The sequence below is a fragment of the Cervus canadensis genome, chromosome 1, assembly GCF_019320065.1.
Source record: "Cervus canadensis isolate Bull #8, Minnesota chromosome 1, ASM1932006v1, whole genome shotgun sequence".
Lineage (NCBI taxonomy): Eukaryota > Metazoa > Chordata > Mammalia > Artiodactyla > Cervidae > Cervus > Cervus canadensis.
In genome coordinates, this window is record NC_057386.1 from 15,312,735 (window position 1) to 15,325,976 (window position 13,242).

Below are 13,242 nucleotides of genomic sequence, written 5' to 3' on the forward strand. Positions count from 1 at the left end.
CCATGCTAGTCTTTTTTTTTTTTTATACTTATGCACATTTTCCTGTGACTTTTCCAGTTGTTTTTCATCCCTCCTATCACTTTCTATTGTGTCCATTCCTCTGGGGTGAAGACAGGTGGAAACACCCACAACTGGCTTTTTTTGTAAGCTGTCCATAAGTCTTGACAGCCCTAGGTCTGTCTAGTCTTTGGAGCAAGGAGATTGATGCCATGAAATTGGAAATGCAGGCCCTGCAATTTTACACCACCTACAGACAGTGTCAGATTTCCATCTGAAAAGCACAACATCCAGTGTGATAAGGACAGTCACAGCTAACACAGTAGCTGTGGCGTTAAAAAGCCGTGTGTATTGATCAGCGCTCCTCAAATGTTTTCATCAGTTCCAATACCAGCAGAAAAAGTTAAACCATGTACCCTCAACCCTGCTGGTAGCCCAGAGTGGGTTTATTTGAATATAAAATGTTTTAAATTATTTAACATTCCATGTAGTGGACATGACGGTTTTGTCTGCCAGCATCATTTCCTGAGGGAAATCACTGTCCACCTACTGCATCATTGCCAGGGGTGTATTGTTCATAATGGCTTTGATCCCTAGTCACAGGGCTGAGCTGCTGGCATGGACCAGGGAAAGGTACCAATTTTGTACCAATCATGGCACTCCACTGGCATAGCACATATCTCAAGCAAGGGACAATTGCAGTGTCTTCATAAGTGAAAGTGTTATTCGTTCAAATAGTGTCCAACAGTTTGTGACCCCATGGACTGTACCTGCTAGCCGCCTCTGTGCATGGGATTCTCCAGGCAAGAATACTGGAGTGGGTAGCCATTCCCTTCTCTAGGGGATCTTCCCAACTCAGGGATCAAAGTGGGGTCTCCCACATTGCTGGCAGATTCTTTATTGTCTGAGCCACCAAGGAAGCCCCGTCTTTTCATAGGTGTATGGATATAAGGAGAAAGAAGTTCTTTTCCTTCTTGTGGATGGCTAAGTAGGGTAAATAAGGATCTGAGTTGCCAACAATAGCTTAAATGTAAGTTGGAGAAAGCCTCCATACAGAAGGGGGCCAAGCAGAGCAGAGAGATGGAGGGAGTTCTGACAACATCTTTGGAGCACCTGTATATCCAGCCATACCTGAAGTTGCATGGGCTTTCCAAATAAGTGAGTCCTGCCAATAAAAGGCAGGTAGGTTTGTTTAAGTTAGTTCATTTGAGATGGAAAGATTTCAACAATTGTTTAGTAAAATAGACATTCCAGAAAAAGTGCCTTGTTTATCCTGTGGCTTCATATTTACCCCCGCACATGGTCACATATCCCCTAAGCATGTGTGAGGCCTTATAATCTTTATCTCAGAGATGTTTTAACTGCACCTCTAACTAATCTTCAAATCAGCATTGATTCGGAACACTTTTGCTTTAAATTTCCCCAGCCCCTCCTCAATCCAAGCTGCCTTCCAAGAGTTTAAGCTCTTTGCTCTGTCTTATCCCAGCTACCTATTCTTCCCCCCCCACCCCCGCTCTCTCCAAAACTTACAGGTTTGCTCCCATGCCTTCTTTCTTTATATATATGTGTGTATATATATATATATATATTTTTTTTTTTTAATTGTTATTTATTTTTAGTTGTTGCTGCTAGGGCTTTTCTCTAGTTGTGATACGAGAGCTTCGCATTGCAGTGTCTTCTCTTGTTGCTGAGTACAGGCTCTAGAGCTCAGACTCAGTAGCTGTGGGCACAGGCTTACTTGCTCCGTGGCATGTGGAATCTTCCCAGACCCAGGATCGAGCCCATGTCTCCTGCATTGGCAGGCGGATATTTTACCACTGAGTCATCAGGGAAACCCCCCCACTCTATGCCGCCGCCACCTTCTTTTTAAAGCTGTTAAGTTTTTTTTTTAATTATTTATTTGGCTGCTCTGGGTCTTAGTTGTGGCATGCAGGATCTTCATTGCCAAGTGCAAGATCTTCGCTGAGTCATGTGGGGTCTTTTTTAGTTGTGGCCATGTGGGCTTCTATCTTCAACCTGCAGGATCCAGCTCCCTGACCAGGGATCAAACCTGAGTTCCCTGCATTGGAGGCATGGATTCTTAGCCACTGGGCCACCAGGCAAGTCCCCTTCTATTCCTTCTTGGATCCTCTACTATCCACTTAATATCATTCTTTGCAGATCTCTTTTTTGTGTCTCCCTACCCTTACTATCTTGATTATGGAAAATCTAACCTTTGGAAAAATCAAATCCATGGTGATGTTACCAATTTCTGGGGTCAGAGCAGAGAAGAATATACCAGGGCAGCATACCATCACCAGAGCAGACTGGGGACATCCCATGGTGTGGAAGCGGCGAGTCTGGTTTTCAGGTACAGAAAGCAAGGCAGAATCCCAGCCCCAAGACGACAACCACAAAGCATTCCTTTTATGAAGAAACTATGTACCTATCTCAGTATACTTACGTGCTATAGAAGTACACAAAAGAAGTAGACAGGCCCTACTTTCAAGGCAGTTTTAATTTAGCCGAAGGATAAAGTAAAAATCTAGAGAATGATCACGAGGTAAAACATAACAGTGCATGGCAGAAGAGAACAAAGAGCATCAGATGAGTAATCAGCAGATGCGGTAGAAGGGAATGGCTGAGTGAGGTAAATTCGTGAAAGAGGGAGTCTTGGAGGAAATTAATCTTGAGCCAGGCCCTGAAGGAAGTAATTGACAAATGTAAACTCGCCAGCTGGCTACGGGGAAAGCAGCTCTGTCTGCAGGGGTTGTGTAACTCAAATCTGCTCCGACCTGTTTGTGAAGACGCAGGCCAACTCTGAAGCTATTCAGCCTGCATCTGTAAGGCTGCACAAAACCACTGTTTTGGTCAAAAGAATGCAGTAGTTTGGCGCTGGGTACACCCTGTAGATGATATCATGTCTGTAGATGAAAGTGGAGCTAGTGTCACCTGCAAGGGAAAAAAAAGAGTTGGAAAATAGTTTCTAGTAAGGCTTTTTTTTTTTTTTTTTTTTTTGCCTCTGTTTCCAAGGTGAATTTTTAAGATAAAGATTTCCATCTTGATTACAGCTCTTGGTAAATAAATGTCATTTAAAAACTCTGATTCCTTGCAGTAAAGTGCAGAACTTATGGCCATATAAATTCTTGTTATGTTAAACGTGCTAATTGAAGCAGAAGTCCTCCATAAAACACAAACAAATAAGCAAACCTACTTTTTGCCTCAGGATCACAAAGCTAAAGAGAGAATCCAAGAGGATGCAGGTGGTTCTGTCCTTGTGGAAGATATCAGCTAAAACATGGTCTTTAGCTATAACAAAAATACATTTTTAAGTTTCTTATTCTGGCAAGATAAAAGCAAATTGTAAAGAAACCACTTCTGTCAAGACTAGAAGCTTTGGCCTTATTGCCATTGTTAAAAGCAATCCAAGAAATACTATCTAAGGCTAATTTTGCTGCCCTTTTAAGAAAACTTTTGAAACCATAAAAAGCCTGTAATGAAAAAAAACAAAAAAACAAAAAACACCAATAATCCTAATTGGAAGGACGAATTCCTCTTTGCCAGTAAGTATCAAATTACAATGTCGCCTGTCTGTGGATAAGACAGAGAACTGTGTTCTTTGAGGCTGCCAACCTCTCACTTGACAACCACTACAAAAATTTAACAATAAATGAAACTGACAGCCTACTTCACCAAACTGAGAATACATCTGAACTTCTCCAGAAAGACAGCCAGACTTGAGTTCATTTCCCTGGAGGCTGAGTTACAGCAACACCTAATGAAAACAATGATGGGCACATATTTATTTCCAAGGCATTGGTAGCCTGTGTCTGGTTCCAGTCTTACCGCAGAACCAAGATCAACTTTCACAGCTTTTCATTAAATGGATGGGATGTGAAATTACTCACATTGACAATCAGCGTTTGTAAGGGCTCCAGTAATTACGTAGTCCAGCACAGCAGGAAAGAGGCACTAACAAAAGCATATAGACAATTGGTTACCATCAGTTTCCTCGGGGGCTGGCACATGTACCTGCAGTTAAAAAAAAATAAATGAGGTATTGGGTAAAGCCTATTCCTTCCAAATCCAACAGGCAGAATGCAGTTAGCAGGTGACTTCTCCAGCCATCTTTGGAAAGTCTGTGCACCCAAATCTAAACATAGTCAGGATGTGTGGGCTAAGAAACCAAGGACCTCACTGTCTGTCTCATCATTTCTGCCTACCCCACCCCCCTTCCATCGCTCCGTTTTTATTCTGCTCCGTTTGTGACATGAGAGTCAAAGGACCTCTTTCACAATGGACCATAGTGAACAGCTTCATTTTCATTTTCATCTTTTTTAAAATATATGTATATATATTTATGTACTTATTTATTTGGCCACACTGGGTCTTAACTGTTGTACGCAAGACCTTCCATCTATGTTGCAGCATGTAGGATATTCAGTTGCGGCATGTGGGATCTAGTTCCCTGACCAGGAATGGGACCTGGGCCCCCTGCATTGGGATCTTCACTGGAGATCCCCACTGAATCTGCACTGGAGCCATTGGATCTCCAGGGAAGTCCCCCTTCATTTTCATCTTTAAAGGCTTCCTACCTTCGGATTGGTTTTTAATCTCAAATGTATCTGTCTATATAACAAGGACAAAGAATGAAGACAAAGGTTAGGTAAATTAGGACCCAGGTAGAGAGCCTGTGGAGTGTGGATGTGAGAGAAAGTGCTCATTGTCTCCAGATCTCAAATTTGTCTTGCAGTCACCAAAAGATTTGTCTTGCAGTCCTGATTCAGGACTGAAGAAACATCCTTCTCAGGAAGGAGTCCACAAGGTCAACTTCCTCACTGTTACAAGAATGATTTATTTCCTCTAAAAGATTCCATCTAATTCAACCGAAAGCGAATTTAATTTTTTAAAAAGCCCTTTATGTGCTTGTATAAATATAACAAGTAGGAAGTTTCTATTAATATTTTGACAGTTTTGGGAATAAAGGTATAAGTGGGAAAATAATTCTCATGAAGTACATTAAAAACTGGATTAAAAATGCAGAAGATCAGGTTCATCTTTTGGAAAATTTGGTTTCATTTGGGATCTAGGCTGTCGATCTATCAATAGAAAGACTCATTTCTTTCATTCCTTGGCCTGTCCAAAGTTAAAATAATAATAGGAAAATATTCCTATCCATGTTTGGTATCAAAGAATTTCCTTTTTGCAGTCCCAAAAAACCAGATTGGAGAAGAAAACCAACAGTTTACTGAATGTCAAGCATTATGTTAGGTACTTTATATACAGTATATATTTCATAAATGTTATCTAATTTAATTTTTACAACACTGAAGAATTATTAAACCCCAGGGTGTCTGGCTTCTAAGCTTGAGATCCTCCCTCTCTATTCCATTATGGCACATGGTTTGCCAATTTTCTGAGAGAATACAATAAAATTTACTTGACAGTAAAATCATAATGAAAATAACTTAATCTTCTACTGTGATCAAAAAGGCACTTTATCTCCAAGTTTTATTTTTCTAAACAGCAACTGTCAAGGCTTAGTTTTATCTTATTACTTTTATATCCATCATAATTAAAAATAGAATAGGAGTAGGTTAGGCTGCAACTATATGATCCTATGTCATATTCTAATATCAAATTATTAATTGCTTTTTCTAATAAAATGAGAGGCCAGAAAAAAAAGTAAATATTTGGTTGTCCAGAAAGTTTATTCAGGTTTTTCCATAAGAGTGTACAAAATTGATTGTGTGGATTCCATATGTTATTTGGTATTATTTACTTCGTTGTGTAGATCCATTATGACCTGCTCTCAGCATTTGGGCCTGAAGACTTTAGGCAAAATTATAGGCCTTAATCTCTCAAACATCTTGTTTTCTCTTTAACTGTGACCTTAAATGATAGTAGACAACACAAACAGGTTCGAGAAGGGTTGAGAAAAATTTGTAGATCTCAGCTGCCTAATAGATTTAAAAGAATTAAGTAATTTGGGGGTACATCCATAATTTCTGAGAGCATTATCATGGAAAACCACCACTCTTCCCCACTGAACATCCCTTAGAGAATATTGAGAGAGATTGCATTTTTAATGCCTTTCTCATCATCTTTCCCTCAAAACCCATTTTGCTTTTTAACTAGCTAATCTGTTAATTTTATCACCATTTTTTAAATCTCCCAGGATAAAAATCTTAGAATGGCATCTCCCCAAATGAGTTCTATGAAATACTAAGGCCCGTAATATACTAATAAGGTTCTACCAAAAGAAGAATCTCTTTAGGGAATGCTAGATTAAAGAAAATTACCCAGATTCCACTTCCAGTGATGGCCCAGGAGCTCATGTTAGACCAACCCTTCTGCAGAGAAAAACTAAATTCTTGAGAAAATGTAATTCTTAAATATAAACAAAAACTGGAAAAAATGAACGCAAGCAGATACTGAATGTGTCCAACACTATGTACAAGGGAATGGCATGGGATGAACTTTCCATTTTTACAGCTGTTGGCCCTCATGTAAAGCAGGCCCTACTGAGAGCTGCCCCAAGCAGAGTGGCTTAAACTCAAATAGAAACTCAGTATTACTGAGTTGAAGAACTAGAAGACACAATTTGGGTGACCACAGCAGCTAGAAAATGGAAGGAATTTCAGAAAAAGAACCAGAAAGGGAAAGGCCCACATTCTATGTATAAATTCTGCTCAAATATGTCAGATGTTTGTACCATGCATGTATGTTACAGACTCCAAGCAACCCTAAAAGTATACTGAGATTTCAGTTGATTCCCTTCTCAGAAAAAATAACAATTTGTAATTTGAGTTCAGCCACATTATCTTTCTACTAAAAAAACAAACAAACAAACTGAAAACTTTTTAAAGGGACATAATAGAATTCAGGATTTCTACAGTGGATTATTCTCAATGTCCAGGATGCAATCCAAAATTCAGCACACGAAGAAGTGTGATTCCTACTCAAGATAGAAGATAATCAACAGAGACCAACCCTCTAGATGACCCAGATAATGGGATTGCAGACAGTAATTTTAAAGTAGGCCTATATGGGGGAAGAAGCTAAAAAAAAGAAAAGAATAAATATATGTTTATGTGTAACTGATTCATTTTGCTATACCCCTGGAAATATTAATAACACAACACTGTAAATCAACTATACTCCAAGGCTTCCTTTGTGATCCAGTGGTTAAGAGTTTGCCTTGCAATGCGGGAGATGCTGGTACCATCCTTGATCTGGGAAGATCCCACATGCCACAGGGCAACTAAGCCTGTGTGCCACAACTACTGAAGCCCACGCACCCTAGAGCCTGTGCTCCACAACAAAAGCCACTGCAATGAGAAGCCCGCACACCACAACTAGAGAGGAGCCCCTACTCACGGTGACTGGGGAAAGCCTGCATGCAGCAGTGAAGACCCAGCACAGCTAAATATAAAAAAATAAATAATCAATTAAAAGCTATGCTCCAATAAATTTTTTAAAAATTTAAGAGGCCATTATAGCTAAGTTCAATGATTATAAGAGAAAAGAAGCTCACAATGAATCAAATGATATGAAATCTCAACAGAAAAATAGAAACTCTAGAACCAAAAAATATAATATCTTAAAATTATACAGATTGCTTCAGTGCAGAATTTTTAAATGTGTTCATGTGCATCATGAATGAGTAAAGTGAACTATGGAATTGCTTCCCAAGTTTCATCACAGAATACTACAGAACATCTAGAGAACACAGATAATGCTACCTTAGACATTCAAGTGAAGGTGTCTGTGATTAATCTGTAAATAAAAGCTCTGGGACTTTGGTTTGACTCTGGTACTGAATATTCTGTAGAGCAGATATATTTCTGAGATATGAGACAGAGAACAACTATGTATTAAGTATTTATTATGTGCCAGGCAGTATTATTTCATAAAATAATTTTATTGTTCTTGATTTGATATAAAGTATTTTCCTAATGAATTTGAGCAAACTCTGGGAGATGTGGAGGACAGAGGAGCTTGGCATGCTGCAGTCCATGGGGTCACAAAGAGTAGGACATGACTTAGCAACTGAACAGCAACATTTTACTAAAAAAAAAAAAAAAAAAAAACTACACATGGACATCACCAGATGGTTAACACTGAAGTCAGATTGATTATATTCTTTGCAGCCAAAGATGGAAAAGTTCTACACAGTCAGCAAAAACAAGACCGGGAGCTGACTGTAGCTCATGTCATGAACTCCTTATTGCCAAATTAAGATTTACATTGAAGAAAGGGAAAACCACTAGACCATTCAGGTATGGCCTAAATCAAATCCCTTATGATTATGCCGTGGAAGTGACAAATAGATTCAAGGGATTAGATCTGATAGAGTGCCTGAAGAACTATGGATGGAGGTTCGTGACATTGTACAGGAGGCAGGGATCAAGACCATCCCCAAGGAAAAGAAATGCAAAATGGCAAAATAGTTGTCTGAGGAGGCCTTACAAATAGCTGTGAATAGAGAGAAGAGAAAAAGGCAAAGGAAAAAAGGAAAGAAATATCCATTTGAATGCAGAGTTCCAAAGAATAGCATGGAGAGATAAGAAAACCTTCCTCAGTGATCAGTGCAAAGAAATAGAGGAAAACAATAGAATGGGAAAGTCTAGAGATCTCTTCAAGAAAACTAGAGATATCAAGGGAACATTTCATGCAAAGATGGGCACAATAAAGGACAGAAATGGTATGTACCTAACAGAAGCAGAAGATATGAAGAAGAGGTGGCAAGAATACACAGAAGAACTATACAAAAAAGATCTTCACGACCCAGATAATCACAATGGTGTGATCACTCCCTAGAGCTGGATATCCTGGAATGTGAAGTCAAGTGGGCCTTAGGAAGCATCGCTATGAACAAAGCTGGTGGAGGTGATGGAATCCCAGTTGAGCTATTTCAAATCCTAAAAGATGATGCTGTGAAAGTAGTATACTCAATATGCCAGCAAATTTGGAAAACTCAGCAGTGGCCACAGGACTGGAAAAGGTCAGTTTTCATTCCAATCCCAAAGAAAGGCAATGCCAAAGAATGCTCAAACTACGGCACAGTTGCACCCATCTCACACGCTAGTAAAGTAATGCTCAAAATGCTCCAAGCCAGGCTTCAACAGTATGTGAACCGTGAACTTCCAGATGTTCAAGCTGGTTTTAGAAAAGGCAGAGGAACCAGAGATCAAATTGCTAACATCTGTTGGATCATCAGAAAAGCAAGAGAGTTCCAGAAAAACATCTGCTTCTGCTTTATTGACTATGCCAAAGCCTCTGACTGTGTGAACCACAACAAACTGTGGAAAATTCTTAAAGAGGTGAGAATATCAGACCACCTGACCTGCCTCTTGAGAAATCTGTATGCAGGTCAGGAAGCAACAGTTAAAACTGGATATGGAACAACAGACTGGTTCCAAATAGGGAAAGTAGTACATCAAGGCTGTATATTGTCACCCTGCTTATTTAACTTACATGCAGAGTACATCATGAGAAATGCTGGGCTGGAAGAAGCACACGCTGGAATCAAGATTGCCGGGAGAAATATCAATAACCTCAGATATGTAGATGACACCACCATATGGCAGAAAGCAAAGAAGAACTAAAGAGCCTCTTGATGAAAGTGAAAGAGGAGAGTGAAAAAGTTGGCTTAAAGCTCAATATTCCGAAAACTAAGATCATGGCATCTGGTCCCATCACTTCATGGCAAATAGATGGGGAAACAGTGGAAACAGTGAGAAATTTATTTTTTTCTTGGGCTCAAAAATCACTGCAGATGGGGACTGCAGCCATGAAATCAAAAGATGCTTGCTCCTTGGAAGAATAGCTATGACAAACTTAGACAGCATATTAAAAAGCAAAGGACCTTTGCCAACAAAGGTCCATCTAGTCAAAGCTATGGTTTTTCCAGTAGTCATGTATGGATGTGAGAGTTGGACTATAAAGAAAGCTGAGCTCTGAAGAACTGATGCTTTTGAACCGTGGTGTTGGAGAAGACTCTTGAGAGTCCCTTGTACTGCAAGGAGATCCAACCAGTCCATCCTAAAGGAAATCAGTCCTGAATATTCATTGGAAGGACTGATGCTGAAGCTGAAACTCCAATAATTTGGCCACCTGATGTGAAGAACTGACTCATTTGAAAAGACCCTGATGCTGGGAAAGATTGAAGGCAGGAGAAGGGGACGACAGAGGATGAGATGGCTGGATGGCATCACCGACTCAATGGACATGAGTTTGAGTAAACTCCAGGAGTTGGTGATGGACAGGGAGGCCTGGCGTGCTGCCCTCCATGGGGTTGCAATGAGTCGGACACGACTGAGCAACTGAACTGAAGGGAAAGAACTTCTTTTCAAGGTCATCAATTAGTACGTATAGACCAGCATTCAAACTCGGTTCTGAAAAAAAAAAACCAAAACTCTTTGGATTTCCCTGGTGGTCCAGTGGTTCAGGCTCTGCTTCCAACGCAGGGGCCACAAGTTTCATCCCAGGTCAGGGAACTAAGTCCCTACATACTATGTGGCAAAAAAAAACCCCACCACCACCAAAAGCTCAATTCTGCCTGAATTCAAAGTCCATACTCTTCATTCTATTCCCTTGATACCCAAAATATGATATGTGAACCAGCAGAAGGAGAATTATCTGGGAGCTTGTTAGAAGTGTAGAATCACACAGTCCTGTTGAAGATCTACTAAATCAGAACCAATTTGCATTTAACAAGGTGTTTGGAAAACTTGTATGCATGTTAAAGCATACAAATGCTTTGAGAAGCATTGGTCTAAACAGTGGTTCTCCAAGTGTAATCTCTGGACCAGCAGCTTTAGCATCACCTGAGGACTTGTTAGAAATGCAAATTCTTGGACCCAATGCTAGAACTATTAAATCAGAACATCTGTGTTTAAACAAGCTCTTCAGATGATTTGATGCACTCTAAAGTTTGAGAGCAGGCGGTTATACTTTGTTGCCTTACATTAAATTATTGAAATCACTGAGCCTAGCTAGATGGGAGAATGAGTAAAAGGCAAAAGTGAGTGAAACTTGGATTCTGGCAAAAATAAATGAAGACCTAGTAGGATAAAGTTTCAAGTTATAACCTATACGAAGAAAAGCATACAATATTACTGGAAGACATATAAAGATATTAAATCTAAATATGAAGAAAATGTAAATGCCTTACAAATTAACCTTCCCATTTAATATAATTAGAATTGCTATCCTAGTAAGAAGGAGCTTAATAAAGCATAAGAATTTATAACTAGATCAATGAAATAGATTATATGACTCCTAATGTAGTGATTTTCAGAAACATAACTACCATGCTATACATTACATCCTCAGTATTAATTTATTTTATAACTGGAAGTTTAAAACTTCTGGCCTCCTTCACCCATTCCACCCATTCCCACCTTCTACATCTGGCAACCACCAATTTCTTCTTTATTATCTATAAGTTGACTTTTTGTTTTAAATTCCCAGTATAAGTGAGATCATATAGTACTTGTCTTTCTCTGTCTGACTTATTTCATTTAGCATAATGCCCTCAAGGTCCATCCATGTGTTGCAAATGATAGTAGTTTCTTCTTTTTTTATAGCCAAGTAATATTCCACCGTATATATATGTCCAACTCTTTGCGACCCTGTGGACTATAGCCTGCCAGGCTTTTCTGTCCATGGGATTCTCCAGGCAAGAATACTGGAGTGGGTTGCCATGCCCTCCTCCTGTAACATTTTCTTTATCCATTCATCCATCAGTGGACACTTATGATGCTTCCATATCTTGACTACTGTAAATAATACTGCAGTGAATGTGGTGGAAGAGGGTGCATGTATCCTTTGAAGCTAGTGATTTCATTTTCTTTGGATAAATACTGAGAAGTGAAATTTCTGGATCATATAGTATTTCTATGTCTAATTTTGTGAGGAACCTCTATACCCTTTTCCTGGCTAAACCAGTTTATATTTTCACCAACAGTGTGCTCAAGGGTTCCCTTTTCTCCAAATATTCACTGATATCTGTCATTTCTTTTTTTTGGTAACAAGGGTGACAAGTCTTGGTAACAAGTCATTCTGACAAAGGTGAAACGATATCTCATTTTGGTTTTGATCTGTATTTCCTTGATGATTAGCGATTTTGAACACCTGAAATGTACCTGAAACACATAAAAATGTACCTTGTGGCCATCTGTATGTCTTTTTTGGAAAAAGGTCTGTTCAGATCTTCTGCTCATTTTTAAAATCAGGTTGTTTGCTATTGTATGAGTTCTTTATACATTTTAGATATTAATCTCTTATATATGACTAGCAAATATTATCTCCCATTTGGTATGTTACCTTTTCATTTTGCTGATGGTTTTCTTTGCAGTGTAGGAGCTTTTTAGTTTGATGTAGTCCCATTTGATTTTTGGTTTTATTATTTTGCTTTTGTTGCCTTTGCTTTTGGTATCAAATCTAAAAAATTTTCATCACCGAGACCAATGTCAAAGAGCTCACTGCCTCTGTTTTCTTCAAAGAGTTTTATGGCTTCAGGTGTTTCATTCAATCCCCAGGTCAAGAAGATCCCCTGGAGAAGGAAATGGCAACCCACTCCAGTATTTTTGCCTAGGAATTCCCACAGACAGGAGTCTGGTGGACTACAGTTCATGGGGGCACAAATCTGATCTTTTTTTCTTAAATTAAAAAAATGCTGTTGGACTCTTGGTAAGGATTACATTTAACCTATATATGGCTTTTTGGGAGTATGAGCAGTTTAACAAAACACCCTGAGTATGATGCTAGCTATATATGCCTTTATTATTGTTGTGAGTCATTCCTTCTAAACCTAATTTGTTAGGAGTTTTTTTTATCATGAATGGATGCTGAATTTCATCTGTTTTTTTCTTGCATTTTTGGTGATCACATTTTTCTCTTTAATTCTATTAATATGGTGTATTACATTGATTTGCAGTGTTGAACCATCCTTGTATCCCAGGGGTGATTTATGCTTGATCATGGTGAATGGTCCCTTTAAGAATGCTACTGAATTTCATTTGCTAAAACTTATTGAGAATTTTTGTATCTGTTTTTATCAGGATAATGGCCAGTAGTTTTTTCCCTTTTGTCCTTTTCTGACTTTGTTATCACTGTAATGCTGGCTATGTAAAATGAGTTTGGGACTGTTTCTCCCCCTGCCCTTTTAAAAAGATTCCAAATCTTTAGACCCTATGGACTGTAGCCCTCCAGAGGCCTCTGTCCATGGAATTCTCCAGGCAATAATACTGGAGTGGG

The 13,242-nt window shown here is 39.1% G+C and overlaps 1 long non-coding RNA gene across 1 annotated transcript; it reads right to left on the reverse strand.

Moving 5' to 3' along the window:
• Positions 1–2,542: 2,542 nt before the first annotated feature.
• LOC122439889 lies at positions 2,543–4,009 on the reverse strand. Its single transcript, XR_006269010.1, has 4 exons — positions 3,885–4,009; positions 3,665–3,751; positions 2,772–2,928; positions 2,543–2,677 (listed from the first exon to the last, which is right to left on the reverse strand). It is a non-coding gene; the product is annotated as an uncharacterized LOC122439889 (long non-coding RNA).
• Positions 4,010–13,242: the final 9,233 nt, after the last annotated feature.